Here is a 14,846-nt window from a genome sequence, read left to right as displayed (position 1 = left end):
TGTTGCTAAATTGGCAGAAGGGATCATCCAAAAAATCTTACTGAAAATCAGATTGCCACAATGAAACCTACTCTATTACATTTATTTATTCTTAAAAGATTAGAGGGGCCAGTCCCGTGGCCCGGTGGTTGGGTTCACACACTCCGCTTCGGCAGCCCAGGGTTTCCCCAGTTGAGATCCCAGGCGTGGACAAGACACCGCGCGTCAGGCCATGCTGGTGCGGTGTCGTACATAGCACAACCAGAGGCACTCACAACTAGAATATACAACTATATACTGGAGGGCTTTGGGGAGAAGAAAAAGAAACAAAAAGATTGGCGACAATTGTTAGCTCAGGTGCCAATCTTTAAAAAAAAAGATTAGAGATTTAAGAGGCTCCAAAAATCATTAGTAAACCTGAGACTCATATGCTTTGTTGCATATTCCACATCTCCATTTGGATTAAAGAAGTATCTTAGCTGGTCGCCTCCGAGGCTCCGCTTTCTGTTGCCGTTCGGGTCGCCCCGGCCGCGTGCTCGCAGCTCCCCGCGCAGCAGCCGCGCGGTGTTGGCGCCGTCCCCGGGCCTCCGTGCTGGGCGCGAAGCCCTGGCCCCAGGGTCGGGGCATGGGCCAGGGGCGCGGGGTAAGGCGGCTTCCCGCAGGGCCGTGAGTGCCCCCGCTTAGCATGAAGACCCTCATAGCCGGCTACTCCGGGGTCCTGCGAGCTGGTGAAGACGCACAACCTGCTCACCACCAGGAACTACATCTTTGGGTACCACCCCACGGCATCATGGGCCTCAGTGCCTTCTGCTACTTCAGCACAGAGGCCACGGAAGTGAGCAAGAAGTTCCCTGGCATACGGCCCCACCTGGCCACGCTGGCCGGCAGCTTCCGGAGGCCAGTGCTGAGGGAGTACATGGTGTCTGGAGGCATCTGCCCTGTGAACCAGGACACAGTAGACTTGCTTTCAAAGAATGGGAGTGGCAATGCCATCATCCTCGTTGTGGGGGGCGCGGCCGAGTCCCTGAGCTCCATGCCCGGCAAGAACGCGGTCACCCTGCGCCACCGCAAGGGCTTAGTGAAACTGGCTCTGCGCCATGGAGCCGATCTGGTTCCTTTCTACTCCTTCGGGGAGAACGAGGTGTACAAGCAGGTAATCTTTGAGGAGGGCTCCTGGGGCCGCTGGGTCCAGAAGAAGTTCCAGAGGTACATCGGCTTCGCCCGGTGCATTTTCCATGGCCGAGGCCTCTTCTCCTCTGACACCTGGGGGCTCCTGCCCTACCCGAAGCCCATCACCTCCGTCGTGGGTGAGCCCATCACCATCCCCAAGCTGGAGCACCCAACCCAGCAGGACATCGACCTGTACCACACCATGTACATGGAGGCCCTGGTGAACCCCTTCTACAGGCACAAGACCAAGTCTGGCCTCCCGGGGACTGAGGTCCTGGAGTGAACTGAGCCAGCCCTCAGGGACCAGGTCCTGGGAGGAACCAGCTGCAAATTGTTTTCTACCAAGTTCTCCAGTGCTTTTTTTTTGTTCTGTAAATTTCAAAGCGTCATGGGTGTCTGTGGATTATTTAAAAGATGCTCCAGCTTGCTCTCCTGTCTGCCCCCGCCCCCCACCAGTCTTTCAAATCTGAGCCTGGACTGGCCTCCAGAGCAAGATTGGGAGTGGCAGTGATCCTGTGCTGGCGAGCAGAGCTGTCTTAGATGTACCATCTCTGGGATTATCCAGCCACCACGTTCTGGTTGTAGTGACTGATTTTTGTCAGGCGGCTGGCGCCGTGGACCCAGCCCTGGCCCGACTTCGGCCTGAATTGCATACTTCCCAGTGGCCTCATTTTGTTTAACCCCCACCCCGAAGTGCGGGTGTGAGGAAGGGCTCCTCTTCCTGCCCACAGAGGGCCCTGGTCGTCTGAGCAGCAGACTGGTGCCAGGACAGGAGGCCTCAGGCTCCTTCTCTCACCTGATTTGTTTCAGAACATTCGACATAGTATCATATATTTATGAATTCAATTGCTTATTTTGCATTTCCCTAACCAGAGTAATAGTGCCATGAGGCTAAGAACTGTGCTGTTCACCACTGAATTTCTAGCAACTGCTGGCATCAGTAGGAGCTCAAAAAATGTTTGTGAAAAGGCGGAATCTCTATACCATCACTTGTTTAATTGTCTTAAGGGTTATTATCCTATTCAAAAGTACAAAATTTTAGCTTGCTTCTCCTTCAGCATCGCAGCATTAGTCAGACTGTTGACAGAGTCCATATTTGGTATTCTTTATGGTTGTTCTATACGTGCTATGTAATAGCCACCACTGGGTACAAGATGAATCAGAAAAGCCCAATACAGAATGCTTAAAGTGAGGAATTTATCATTTTTGAAAAATTTCTTAACACATACTTATAACAGTAGAGGATCATACCGAGAAAGGGCATCAATCATTACACTGGAGTTAGAGGAAGAAGATCTGTAGAGAATTGCTCACTATGTACTCTATATAAAGACTTGACTTCTGTGCACATTGCCTTATGACTTCAAATTAATGACTAGCATTCTTTGGGATTACTCCAATTATGGATTATTTGCATGTAGCTACTATGTTATGTGCATCTCAGCTAGCTAAAAACCTAGGCCCTGATATTTTCCTTGTGTGTCATTCATTGGACCCCTAAAGCAGCAATACAATCTTGAACATTGGATTCTTTCCTTTTATTCAACATTCTTTAAATACTTATTTTCTACTATTATTAATTATTAACTATAGCAATAATGCTTTAAATTTTATACAAATATATAATTTTGAAGCCTGTTTGTAAATGCTGTATCTCTTAATTTTGTTAGTAGCCCAGGAAGTGTTATTGTTTTTATTTTACAGATGAAGAAACAGGCTTAAAAGGTAAGCTATTTATACAGAGCCATAAGGGGTGATACTAGACTATCAGATAACGGTTTTAAAATTCTTTCCACAATAAAAAAATCATAGACCTGAGCAGAGACACAAAAGATAGCTCCCTATCCTAAAGGTGATAACAAGCCAGTTAGAGAAATAAGATGCACACACAGCAGTAATTCAACTGGCTATGATATAACTAAGAGGGCTTCAGCAGTTCCCGGTCACGCAGGCTTCTTCTGGCCGACTCCATGGTGGATGCTCAGTGCTAACCTCGCTTAATCCTGCAAGCAAAGAGGAGAGGTAAGTGCTGTTATCTGCAATTCAAAAGCAAGGAGACTGCCTCAGAGGACAAGTTCCTGCAAGTGGTGAGCATTGGAACCAGGATTCAAATCCACATCTGTATGTTTCCAGAGCCCACACTCTAACATTGTGCTTTCCTCCTTAATAAAAAGAAACACAGACACACACACCTTTTTCTAGACTTCAGAGAACAGAGAATATTGTCCTTGGATGGAGGTTCCATGGAATTTTAAAATGTTACGTAAACCAAGAGTGGGATTGGAGGAACCCAGAAAAACATTCCTAGTAGACAGTAAGAACTTGATAATGAGCATGGCACCTTCTGGAGAGATTTAGAAGATTAGTCTAGAGTAGGAAATATTTTAAGCTAAGGCGAAGGGAGAAAGAGGATAAAGTCATATTATAGAGGTCTAGAAAATCTAAATAGAAAAAATTTGACTTTTTTCTACTAAGAATGAGAAATGGCTTCGATGACATTTGTGTTTAAAATTAGTCTAATGAAGGTTTATGAGTGAAAAGAATAAAGGAAGACCAGGTGCAGAGACTAATCAGGAGACATACCACAATCCAAGGGGAGATGTATAAAAACTGGAGAACTGAGGGAACAATAAAACAGGATTAGAGATGCCAAGGCCAGCAGGGTCAAGAAAAAGCTTTGTTTGGTGCTAGTGTGGTTTCACTGACAAAGAAGTCATTTAAGACAAATAAGACATTATTGAGCTGTTGAGAGAGATTAGAATTTCAAGCCTGGATGGTGGAATAAGTCTTTGCAAGAGAGCAGAGACCTTTTCCTCTCCTCTAAATAAGTTCTGCAATTAGATGGGCTAATGAACCAAGTGGTAATTCTTTGGCACAAAACTCTAAGCAGATCCAAGCCAGGTTAATTTCTCAGGGCCAGAAGACTTGTACCTTATTTTTATTTCTGCCACCTACCAGCAATTTCAGAAAGCTGGCACTTGTAGCCTCAGTTTCACCATTTGGTAAAAGGAGTTTTCAGGATAAATCATCTCAAAGATTCTTCCAGCTATATAAAACAAGCAAACAAATAGCAACAACTGAGTCTTACTGTCTTGCCATCTTAGTAGCACAAGACAGCGTGATTTATATTGATATGCTCAGCACCATCGATTCTTCTTTTTTTTAGCTCTGAGCCAACATCCATTGCCAATCCTCCTCTTTTTTTGCTTGAGGAAGATTAGCCCTGAGCTAGTATCTATGCCAATCTTCCTCCACTTTATATGTGGATCGCCACCACAGGATGGTTGACGAGTGGTGTAGGTCTGTGCCCGGGATCTGAACCTGCAAACCCAGGCCACTGAAGCGCAACACACTGAACTTAACCGCTACATCAAGGGGCCAGGCCCCACTGATTCTTCTCAGGAACTGTGTTTACCACCTCAACTCATATCACCAACATGAGAAAGGTGCACAGCAAAGAATTAGGCAACAGGAAAAGAAAAATGAAACACGATATGCCTATGAAAGATGTTAATTGAGACTGAGTTATGCCTAGATTCTTTGAGTGTGAGAGAATTTTGCCAGCCTCCTTGATTTTTAAGGTTTGCTGGTATCATTTGAAAAGACAGAGATCTATTTTACGGAGAGTAACTAGGCTTCATCTCTTATTTCAATTCACATTGATAAGTAATAGCAATGCTGCTTTAAGGACGAATCTGAGCCTAAGTCCCACTTAGAGTAAATGGATAGCATGATTGATTAGTAATGTCTGCCATGCGTATGGGTCAGAAATCGATGTCAGCATTCTACATATTCTGATCTCTGAGCTATATTTATCCATCCTGATTAAAAATTATTTTTAAATTCTACCTATCCTAATCCAGGGAGTCAAATCTTTTTTTTTAATTTCACAGTTTATTGAGTTTCAGAGTTCTATAATATCTAGATCGTTTTCTTCTTCATTTTTTTATAACCATATTTGCTACCCTAAACAAAATACTTTCTCCAGTATGGAAAGCATTACTAATAAAAAAGGATTATAATAAAAAAGGAAAGAAATTGGAACTTTCAAGCCAAATTATGTTTTGGGTTATCTGCTAACTTTATTTACATATTCTAAACTATTTTCCATTAACATGGAACACAATTGAATTTTTTAATCAGCATTATTTCTTTACAGTATTTTACAGTTATTGCCTTTAATGTGTTGCTCTTTCTAAGAATTATCTGTATGTAATAAGTTACCTTAATATAGAGAGTTTCAGTATTAAAATAATAAGTATCTAGATACGTGCAGCTATGTCCGCAGTAAGGAACATTCTCAGGTAAAAATCTAATTCTTTTAGCAGCCTAGGAATCTGCCTCTTTAAGCTGAACACAGAACAGAAAATTTATTACATAAAGCATAATCTAATTGAGTATTCAGTGTGAATAACTTCATTACGACTTCAGGATAACGACATTATTTTCAAGCAGGGTCAGAGGGGTAAATTAGGTAAGGAAGAAAGTGATTAACTGGAAGTAGTCCTCTTAATTTACTTTAATCATAATTATTGGTAATAAAACCACCCAATCAACAGGATTAATTTCTCATAATCAATTGGGCTGAAAAAGAAAGCTTATTAGAAGGTGAGGCGTCTAAAGAGTGACAACTTTTTTTTTAAGGAGTGACAACTTTTAAGTCATTATTGAACAATATTGATTCAATACCAACTATCTGCAAGGTACTGTGGAGAAAACAAGCATTGATAAAACATACTACCTGTGCTCAAGAGACTGAAAGGTGCAGCAAGGCCATAAAATTTGAAAATGAATCTCATTTATAATTTTCTATTTAGGTAAATAGTGTCAAAAATTGGTACAGCTACCGGAATTCTGAGAGAAATCACAAAACATGCATGCAGAATATTGCTCTTAAAAAGTCCTGGAAACATGGATAGAATTTAGTTGTGGAAAAATGAGGAAAAAGGACCTCCAGGTAGAAATACAATTATTCACAAGGGTATGTAAGCAGGAAAATAGGAGAAAGATCAGGGGGTTAATTTGGCTGGAGCCTATGGCTAATGAAGGACTATGAAAAAAAGTAATTCTAGAAAGTTAGTTTTAATGCGGATTATGATGGACGCTTTATACATCTAAATTGTATCTTATTTAAGAAGCACTAGGGAGCCAGTAAAAGATTTTGAGGAATATAGTTGCAATGACCATAATTATGCTTGAAGGTAATGACACAGGTAGTAGAGATCCAAGAAGCAGAGACTTCTACTGAGAGACTACTATAAGAGTTTGAAGGATAGAAAATGAGGGTTTGATTTAGGAAAATGACATTTGAAAGCTGAATAGAATATAATTCTCACTATACATCACTACAAATAACAAAAAATTGTTGTTTCTGAGCACTCTTTGGTAGGTAGAACTTGAAGAGGGCCCCCAAGATTCTTTTCCTCCAATGTACAAGCTATGTATAATCCCCAGGACTTGAGAATATGACAGGATAGTCATTCCCATGATTGGGTTATTGTATATGGCACAACTGACTTTAAGAATGTGAGATTATCTTTGGTGGACCTGACCTAATCAGTCAAATCCTTAAAAGAGACTTGGCTATTCCTAAAGAGAGAGATTCAAATTGTGAGAGGGGGTTAATGCCAGCGAGATTCTCCATTGCTGGACATGAAGATTGAGAGGGCCATGTGGCAATGAATGTGGGCCACTCTAGGACCTGAGCATGGCCTCTAGCCACAGCAGGAGGAAATGTCCTACATCCACAGTCTTACAACCACAAGGAAATGAATTGGGCCCACAACCTGAATGACCTTGGGAGTTGATTTTTACCCGGAGCCTGCAGAAAGGAACATAGCAAGGCCAAAACCTTGATTTCAAACTGAGTGGAGATTTAGCCACACCATGGACTACTGACACAATACATAATTATTTGTTTAAGTCACTAAGTGTACGTCAAATTTTAATGCATTAGAAAACTAAGGTGGGTTCAGAAATAGTGAAAATGTCCCATAATGTGAACTAAAAAATGCTTTTTATTGAGCAACGCTGCAAAAAAATAAATCTTAGAGTAAAGGTGGAATAATCTTGAACTAGACAATGTGGAAATCCACACCTGTTTCTAATGCACTACAAAATAAAAATTCATCTGCTTGCTTGGACAATACTTTATCCTCCTTTCCAAAAAAAGAAAGAAAAAGAAAAGCCTTTTCTATTTTTAAAGTTCATATCATTGTCCTTGTGTGCTGCATTGGATTTGACGTAGATTTACAGGGTCAAACCTAAAAAAATTGTGAAGTATGCTATGTCGTCTTTTGTGCACTCCACCTGGTGTTATTTAAATTTCCTTTCCTAAGATTCCCTGAGGGCTGTGAGTCAGCAGTCCTGAGCATCACCACAATGTGGTACTTGTGACAGTGTGTTGGGCCCTGAATCTCCTCCTCAAAGTTCCTCTAGCAGACTTGGCCTGTGCTTTACATTGTCTTTGAAATAGAGTCAATGCTTCATAGCTATCTCATTTGTCAATAGATATCTTCAGTAGTGTATTTCTTCTATAATATATGAAATAACTAAGCAATAAGTAAGCCTTTTTGTTTCTGAATGAGAATCTCTACTGAGAAAAGTGTTTTTCTTAACGGTGGCGTAATTGTTGTATATGATAAAGCAGGTGACTTTTTAAAACTATTTAAAGAGTAAACTATATTAAAAGCTACAGAACATTACAAAGGTAGTGGAAAACATAATTTCTGTTCTTAAGAGAACAACAATTTGGTAGAAAAACAGAACAAAAATAAACCAGAAATGCATTTAAACATCAATGACAGTCATTAACATAAATATCCAGTAATTGTTGGTCAAGAGTATAAAGTATTTTACTTCTTCATATTTTTGTGTGTCTGTTACTAAGTAGTCAAACACAGTGTGTTAGTTTTCTAGGGCTGCTGTAACAAAATACCACACTCTGGGGGGCTTAAACAACAGGAATTTATTGACTCAAGTTCTAGAGTCAGGAAGTCCAAGACCAAGCTGTCTGCACACTTGGTACCTTTTGAAGACTGTGAGGGAGAATCCGTTCAAGGTCTCTCCCAGCTCTGGTGGTTTGCTGGCCATCTTTGGCATTCCTTGGCTTCTGCAGCATCACCCTGATCTCTGCTTTTATCTTCTGCCTTCATCTTCACCTGGTGTTCTCTGTGTACACATATGGGTGTGTGTTTGTGTAAAATTCCACTTTCTATAAGGACACCAATCATACTGGATTAGGGGCCTACCCTACTCCTGTTTGACTCATCTTGACTGAATACATCTGCAATGAGCCTATTTCCAAACATGGCCACATCCTGACATACTAGGGGTTAGGACTTGAACATAAATTTTGGGAGGACACAATTCAACCCATAACACACAGAAAACACAAAAATGAATCACATGGTTTCTGCTCTCTCTCAATGAATTCACAATCAAGAGCAGAAAACAAAAAACATAAATAAATGCAAGATACTGCAATAAGTGCAAGTAAGAATCTGAATGAAATACTCATAAGAACCTTTAAATATGAGGTGCCAATGGGGAATGATCAGTATGAACAAGTAAGACTACAGACAAAACATTTTATTTAAACTTGTTTTTAAAGGGCAGAATTTTCCCAAATAGAGAAAAGGTAAAGGGTATTTCAAACTCGGGGAACACCATATGCAAATGAAGAGAAGCACTTACCTCTGAGTACCCCAGAGCAGCAGCCAACAGTCTATGGATATTGCGGGGTGCAAGGGATATATGGTAAGACTAAAAGGAATTGAGGTTAGATTGTGGATCTTGGGAGACGCTCTAGGAAATCTTTAATATATTCACTATAACAGCTATCCTGGTGTTGATGGAACATCATGAAATATCTTTCAGTGAGGGAATTAGAAATTCCCACTCATATTTGTAAAGCAATTTTGGAGAATGAGGGAAAAAGAAGGATACAAAGAGTTTAAGGAAGTCGTTTTACTAGAATTACAAGTGTTAGATAAGACTAGTCTACATTTTTTCTACTTTTTATTTTGGTTTACATTAATATGATTATTGATGTCTACATTTCTAAGGAATTGAGTACAAATTCCCACATATTGCTTGTTGATAATAAAGTGTAGGATACTGACTTTACAGTGGAGAAAGCTTGCAGGCACCACCTTGACAAAGGGAGCAAAGCTAACTTCATCCATAAGAGGACACCGACCTCATGTGTCTCCTGATGTGGTTCACTGCGGACACATCACTTTTGCAGTATTCCTGCCAAAATCTATAAACTGATCTAATCAAGAGGAAATATCAGACAAGCCCAAATTGAGGGATATCCTACAAAAACAAGTCTCTAAGTTAAAAGTAAAATCAATGTCTTGAAAGACAAAGAGAGACTAAGGAACTAGCCTGGAACAAAGAAGATTAAAGAGACGTGATAGGAAACAGTTTGTGATCCTGGATTGGATGCTCAATCAGGAAAAAAGTCACTATAAAGAAATTATTGAGAAAATTTCAAAATTTGAATAAGGACTATATATTAAGATAAATACTGTATTCCTGTTAAATGTTTGATTTTGATAATTGTAAAAAAAATCCCTTTAGAAAATACACTCTAAAGTGAAAGGGCATGATGTCTCTATCAAGTGATTCAGAAAAATATATGGAAATATCATATGCATATGATATAAAGTGCACATATGTATATAGAGAACACATATTCTGTATATGATATATACAGAATACAGATACAAATATGCATACACATATCCATACACACAGAGAGAGAGAAAGAGAAAGAGGAAGAGATTGAATAATAAAATGAATGTGGCAAAAAGTTGAAAATTGGCAAGTCTATGCAAGAATTCTTTGTTCTATTCTTGCAACTTTTCCATAAGTTTGAAATTATTTTAAAGTAAATCTTTTTGAAAAGGAACATAGAATTTCGAAGTCAACAACTAAATATTTTATATTTCCTGATTGTATTTCCCATTTCAGATGTAAAACTAATAAGTAAAATCACCTAAACTTAACTATATTATTAATGAAAATGTAAACTGCTAAATTCTACCTTTCTGTTATCTTTAGATTGAATTGTGAAATATATTAAATTTTGACCTGGAGATATCTAAAGCAATTTAATGCATTTTTCTATTTCCAATTTTAAAGTTAATATATAAGTAAGGAATTGTCTTTAATTCTGTCACATACCTTAAAAATAATGATCAGAAGTTGATGATTTTCTTAAGTACTATTGTTCTGAACTGAAAATGTGTCATTTTTTAATATTGCCAATAACCAAAATCTTAAGTAAACTTTGATTCTGTCAGTAACATAATTCAGTATCTGGCATATTAATTTGATGAAAATATATCAGCGTATCTTTAAAAAAAAGTCTAAGACAATTAAAGTAGGGTGTCGCCAACCTTTTGGAAATAGCGCATATTTTTATTTCCTTGAAGCCTAGAAATTTAACTGGGATTTGTAGAAATCTGTGGAGAGACAGAGCGAGGAGTGGAGAAGGGAGTGAGGAAGAGAGCGGAGAAGAGAGAAAAGGAGGAGGAGGAGACAATTGTTAGGAAAGAGATACTTTTACTCATTTTTCTCTGCCAACTAGGAATACCATAAAGCATACAGAGGGAATTAGAGTAGCCTACTTGCAGACTATTACAAAATGCTTTAAGATCTACTAGTTCAAGAAACCATAAAGTGTATTTATTATTCAATCATCAATCCTGCTCAAGTAGGAAGGCTGTGTAGAATCATGTGATGATTGCAAACATACTGCCCTTGCTCATTCTTCATAGACGATGTTGAGCAGCTATATAGTACTTTTCCCCAGTGATTCGGCCTCAAAATCCTCTACACAGCACTCTCAGTGGCCCCCACTGGTCAACTAAAGTAGGCACGAGAGATGCAACCAATTTTCCATCTGTGGTTTAACAACTGATAATGTATGTCAAGCATTCAAGGTTAGGTTTCAGAATCAAATTGACTTGCTTCTATCACTGTTTTGCTACTGACAAACTATGTGATCTGGAAAATTTTACCTAACTCCTTTAGCAGTTTCCTCATATGTAAAATGGGAATAACATTATCTATGTTTCAGGGTAATGGTAACGATAAATGGGACAATGTAAACAAAATATTTAGCCTAATGCCAGGAATACAGTAAATATTGGCTCTATAGCAGGCACTATATATAAAATGAAGAGAATAGACAGGTTAACTGAATAGGACCTGTGCCCTGAAAGTTTATTAGAGTATGGGGAGGTAGAGATAAACAAATAAGTTTCATCAAGTGTTACAACTGCTGTAATAAAGGCACCTTTGCACCCTGAAATCTGTTATCAGTTCTACAGAAAGATTTCAGGGGAATGTTGACATCTAGGAAAGTATTGGCTATGAGTATGGATCTTAGGAGAGGGTCAAAGGAGGTATCTTAAAGAAAATTGGTATTTAAGAAGTGAGTGGAGGAAGAGGATTCAGTGAGGAGAATGAAACCCAGAGTGTCATGAGGGGAACAAGGACAGAGTCACAGCACCAGCGCAATAGTAGAATTTGGGGTTTTCAAATATTATAGACTGTCCCAGTGAAAGAAAGACTAAAAGTCATCAGTCAGGGGGCTGGCCCTGTGACCGAGAGGTTAAGTTCTCGCGCTCTGCTGCAGGCAGCCCAGTGTTTCATTGGTTTGAATCCTGGACACAGATATGGCACTGCTCATCAAACCACGCTGAGGCAGCGTCCCACATGCCACAACTAGAAGGACCCACAACGAAGAATATACAACTATGTACTGGGGAGCTTTGCGAAGAAAAAGGAAAAAAATAAAATCTTAAAAAAAAAAAAAAGTCATCAGTCAGTTACACAGAGCAAGTTGTCCTCCCCAAGAATCATTTCAGTGGATTGGTGGGGTGTAAGTCAGATTGCCAACACTAAGTTGTAAATCGAGGGTGAAAGCTTGGAGTCAGTGGTTTTAGCTTGGACTTCGAGAGTTTTGGCTGTGAAGAGACAATAGGCCTGTAGTTATCAGGGTAAATTAGAATAGAAGTATGAAGAGAGATTTGCATATACTCTAAAAGGATTGGGAAGTTTACAAATTTAATAACAAAATGGCACTTCCTCAAGTACTTTCTTTGTGAAACACGAATCTTCAAAAGCGCACGAGCTTTACGGATCTTGCGCCACCTTGGATTAATCAACTCTAGGCCATAAGGGACCCAACTCCTAACTACTGACCACTAACCAGTCACTGCCAGTCTGTCCAATCCCTCAGAAAAGGGAAACTCAACATCTACTTCCATAGTAGTGTTTTCAAAATAATTTAAAAATTAATACATTTTTAAAATACAACTGCATTTCTTGCCTACTTCAATTATTTCAGAGGTCTTCTACTTTTCCCAGCATTATTGTCTTTTCTGAAGAATGTTTTTCTGGATAAGTATATTCTTCATACTAAAACTGTATCTGAAAAATGTTACCATAAATGGCATTTAGTACATAGCCATATCTTTCTGTTATTTTAAATTTTATAAGCAAATATATTTGAAGTCTATTATCTCTAAAATAATTTATTTATATTCAATTAATGTTATCCTATCAAATAAAAGAGATGTAATGTTTCAAGACCATTTATGCTAGAACAGTTTGATATCATATTGAAGGCTCTATTTCCAATGAAATGATCTGGCTACAGTTGATTAAATATGGGTTGCTACTTCTCAGTTAGAATGAATAATAAAATCCACATGCACCTATAATATGTTCCCACTTGTGCTCTTGGAAATTTGATCATAGGGCTTACAAACTCCCAGAATTAGAGTTCTCTCTTGATATGGGTCCTCGATTTCCTAAGAGCCAGAGTGATGGTGTAATTATTCTGCTTGTGCTACTCTGACAACAAATGCATTCAGTCATCAATTAGGAATTAGCACACGTATGGTTTCAATTATATTGATTTATCACCAGCGACTTTTTAATACAGAATTTAGTTACAGTCTATCATGCCTTGATAATTAAAATGCACTTTGGTTTATTGTTTCTTACTGACTTGTGGGAAAACAAGTAAAGTTATAAAAGGTTCTTGTATTGTCTGCTTATTTATTTCTGCTAATCATGAGTCAGAGTTGCTCTGTGCCTTGAGCATTGTAAGATCCAGATAAATATTATCACCATCATTACCACCCCCAACTCTCTATCATGTCTCCACTACAGCATAATTATGAGCAAAGTTTTCCTAAACCAAATCATGGACAGGAAAACATAACTCTTAATTTTGTTGGCCTTTGAGATAAGAAGTGCATTCTGGGAAAAATTTGGACACCTTCAAAGTCAGAGTGCCAACAGAGTATTCTGCTTTTGTACTTGCTCCCCTCTCTTTGATAATACTTACCCCCAGCACCCAAGTCAGGACGTTGACAGGCCCTCTCTGCTTTCTAATCCTTTACCACTAGTGAAAGTGAGAAGTGGCTTGAGTTCACTCATTATGTCTGCTGATTTATTAAATATACTTAAGTGTGAATGAGTTCACTATACCATCAATCCTGGTCATTTGCAAGGTACGCCTGGGCATAAAAGTATTACAGGATGAACATTTTCTCTCCTTCAAAGAACAAAGTAGGTAGTAATTTTTCTTGTGGTCTTTGAAACATTATGAGCACTTCTATGACTTATTTGAAGTCTAAACATAATTTATTAATTTAAAAATAAAGATTCTGAACGACCTGGCTGCAGTTGCCATGGTATTATTTCCAGAAATTATTGGGAGCTGGAAAATATATATGCAGTCACCCACATGCATACCTACAGTTTCTGGACACCTGTAACTTAATCCTTTCTAACAACCTTTCCATTTAATTGATGACATCACTCTTTGGAATCCCCAACCTTCCTTCACCAGCTTTCCTTCCCCTTATGTAAACAGTTTTCTTTGCTCCCCCATAACTTCTCTCATCCTCAGGTCCAAGCACACAGACCGTACACTGGGAGTCCCTGGATTGCCACAATCCTAGGTCTGCCCAGCCAGGGACCCAGCTACCCAAGCCCCAGATCCACAGAGCCGCTAGCTCTCCAGACCTGGGATGGCTGAAGATGAGGGAATTAGGCTGAGGCAAGGATAATACCACCAGTTACAAGTTATTGAGCAACAACTATGTGTCGGAGCCTGGGCCAAATTCTTTACATCCGTTGTCTATGTAATTCACACACCACCACTTTCAAGTACAGACATGTGTCACTTAACAATGGGGATATGTTCTGAGAAATACATCGTTAGGTGATTTCTTTGTTGTGTGAACGTCTTGAAGAGTACTTACACAAACTTAGATGGTATAGCCTACTACACAGCTAGGCTACCTGGTACTAATCTTTGGGACCATTGTCATATATGTGGTGCATCGTTGACTGAAATGTCATTATGTGGCACATGACTGTATGTACCAGCCTTATCCCATGTTTTACTGATAAGAAAACTAAGGTTCAGGAGCTTAGATGTATTGTTCAATTTCACCCACCTAGTAAGTAAGCAGAGATTAAACTCAAAGCCAGATGTGCCTTACTCCATAGCCAGTCTTTCCAAAATTATGTCTTATTTACTTCTTAGGTGGGGGACGACTGCACAGAAGGGAAAACAGATCTTCATCCTGGCATGTGGCTTCAGAGACAGGAAGAGAGGGAAGACTTGTGTTAATAGAACTCTAATAGTGGAAGAGTCAGAT

General features: G+C 39.2%; 1 pseudogene; it reads left to right on the top strand.

Annotated features, from left to right (window-relative positions):
• The first annotated feature begins 664 nt into the window (after positions 1-664).
• LOC103544043 (diacylglycerol O-acyltransferase 2 pseudogene) lies at positions 665-1,447 on the top strand (annotated as a pseudogene).
• Positions 1,448-14,846: the final 13,399 nt, after the last annotated feature.

Source organism: Equus przewalskii, chromosome 13 (genome assembly GCF_037783145.1).
Source record: "Equus przewalskii isolate Varuska chromosome 13, EquPr2, whole genome shotgun sequence".
NCBI classification, from domain to species: domain Eukaryota; kingdom Metazoa; phylum Chordata; class Mammalia; order Perissodactyla; family Equidae; genus Equus; species Equus przewalskii.
Note: the sequence above shows the minus strand (reverse complement) of the source record. Positions and strands in the feature narration are given on the sequence as shown.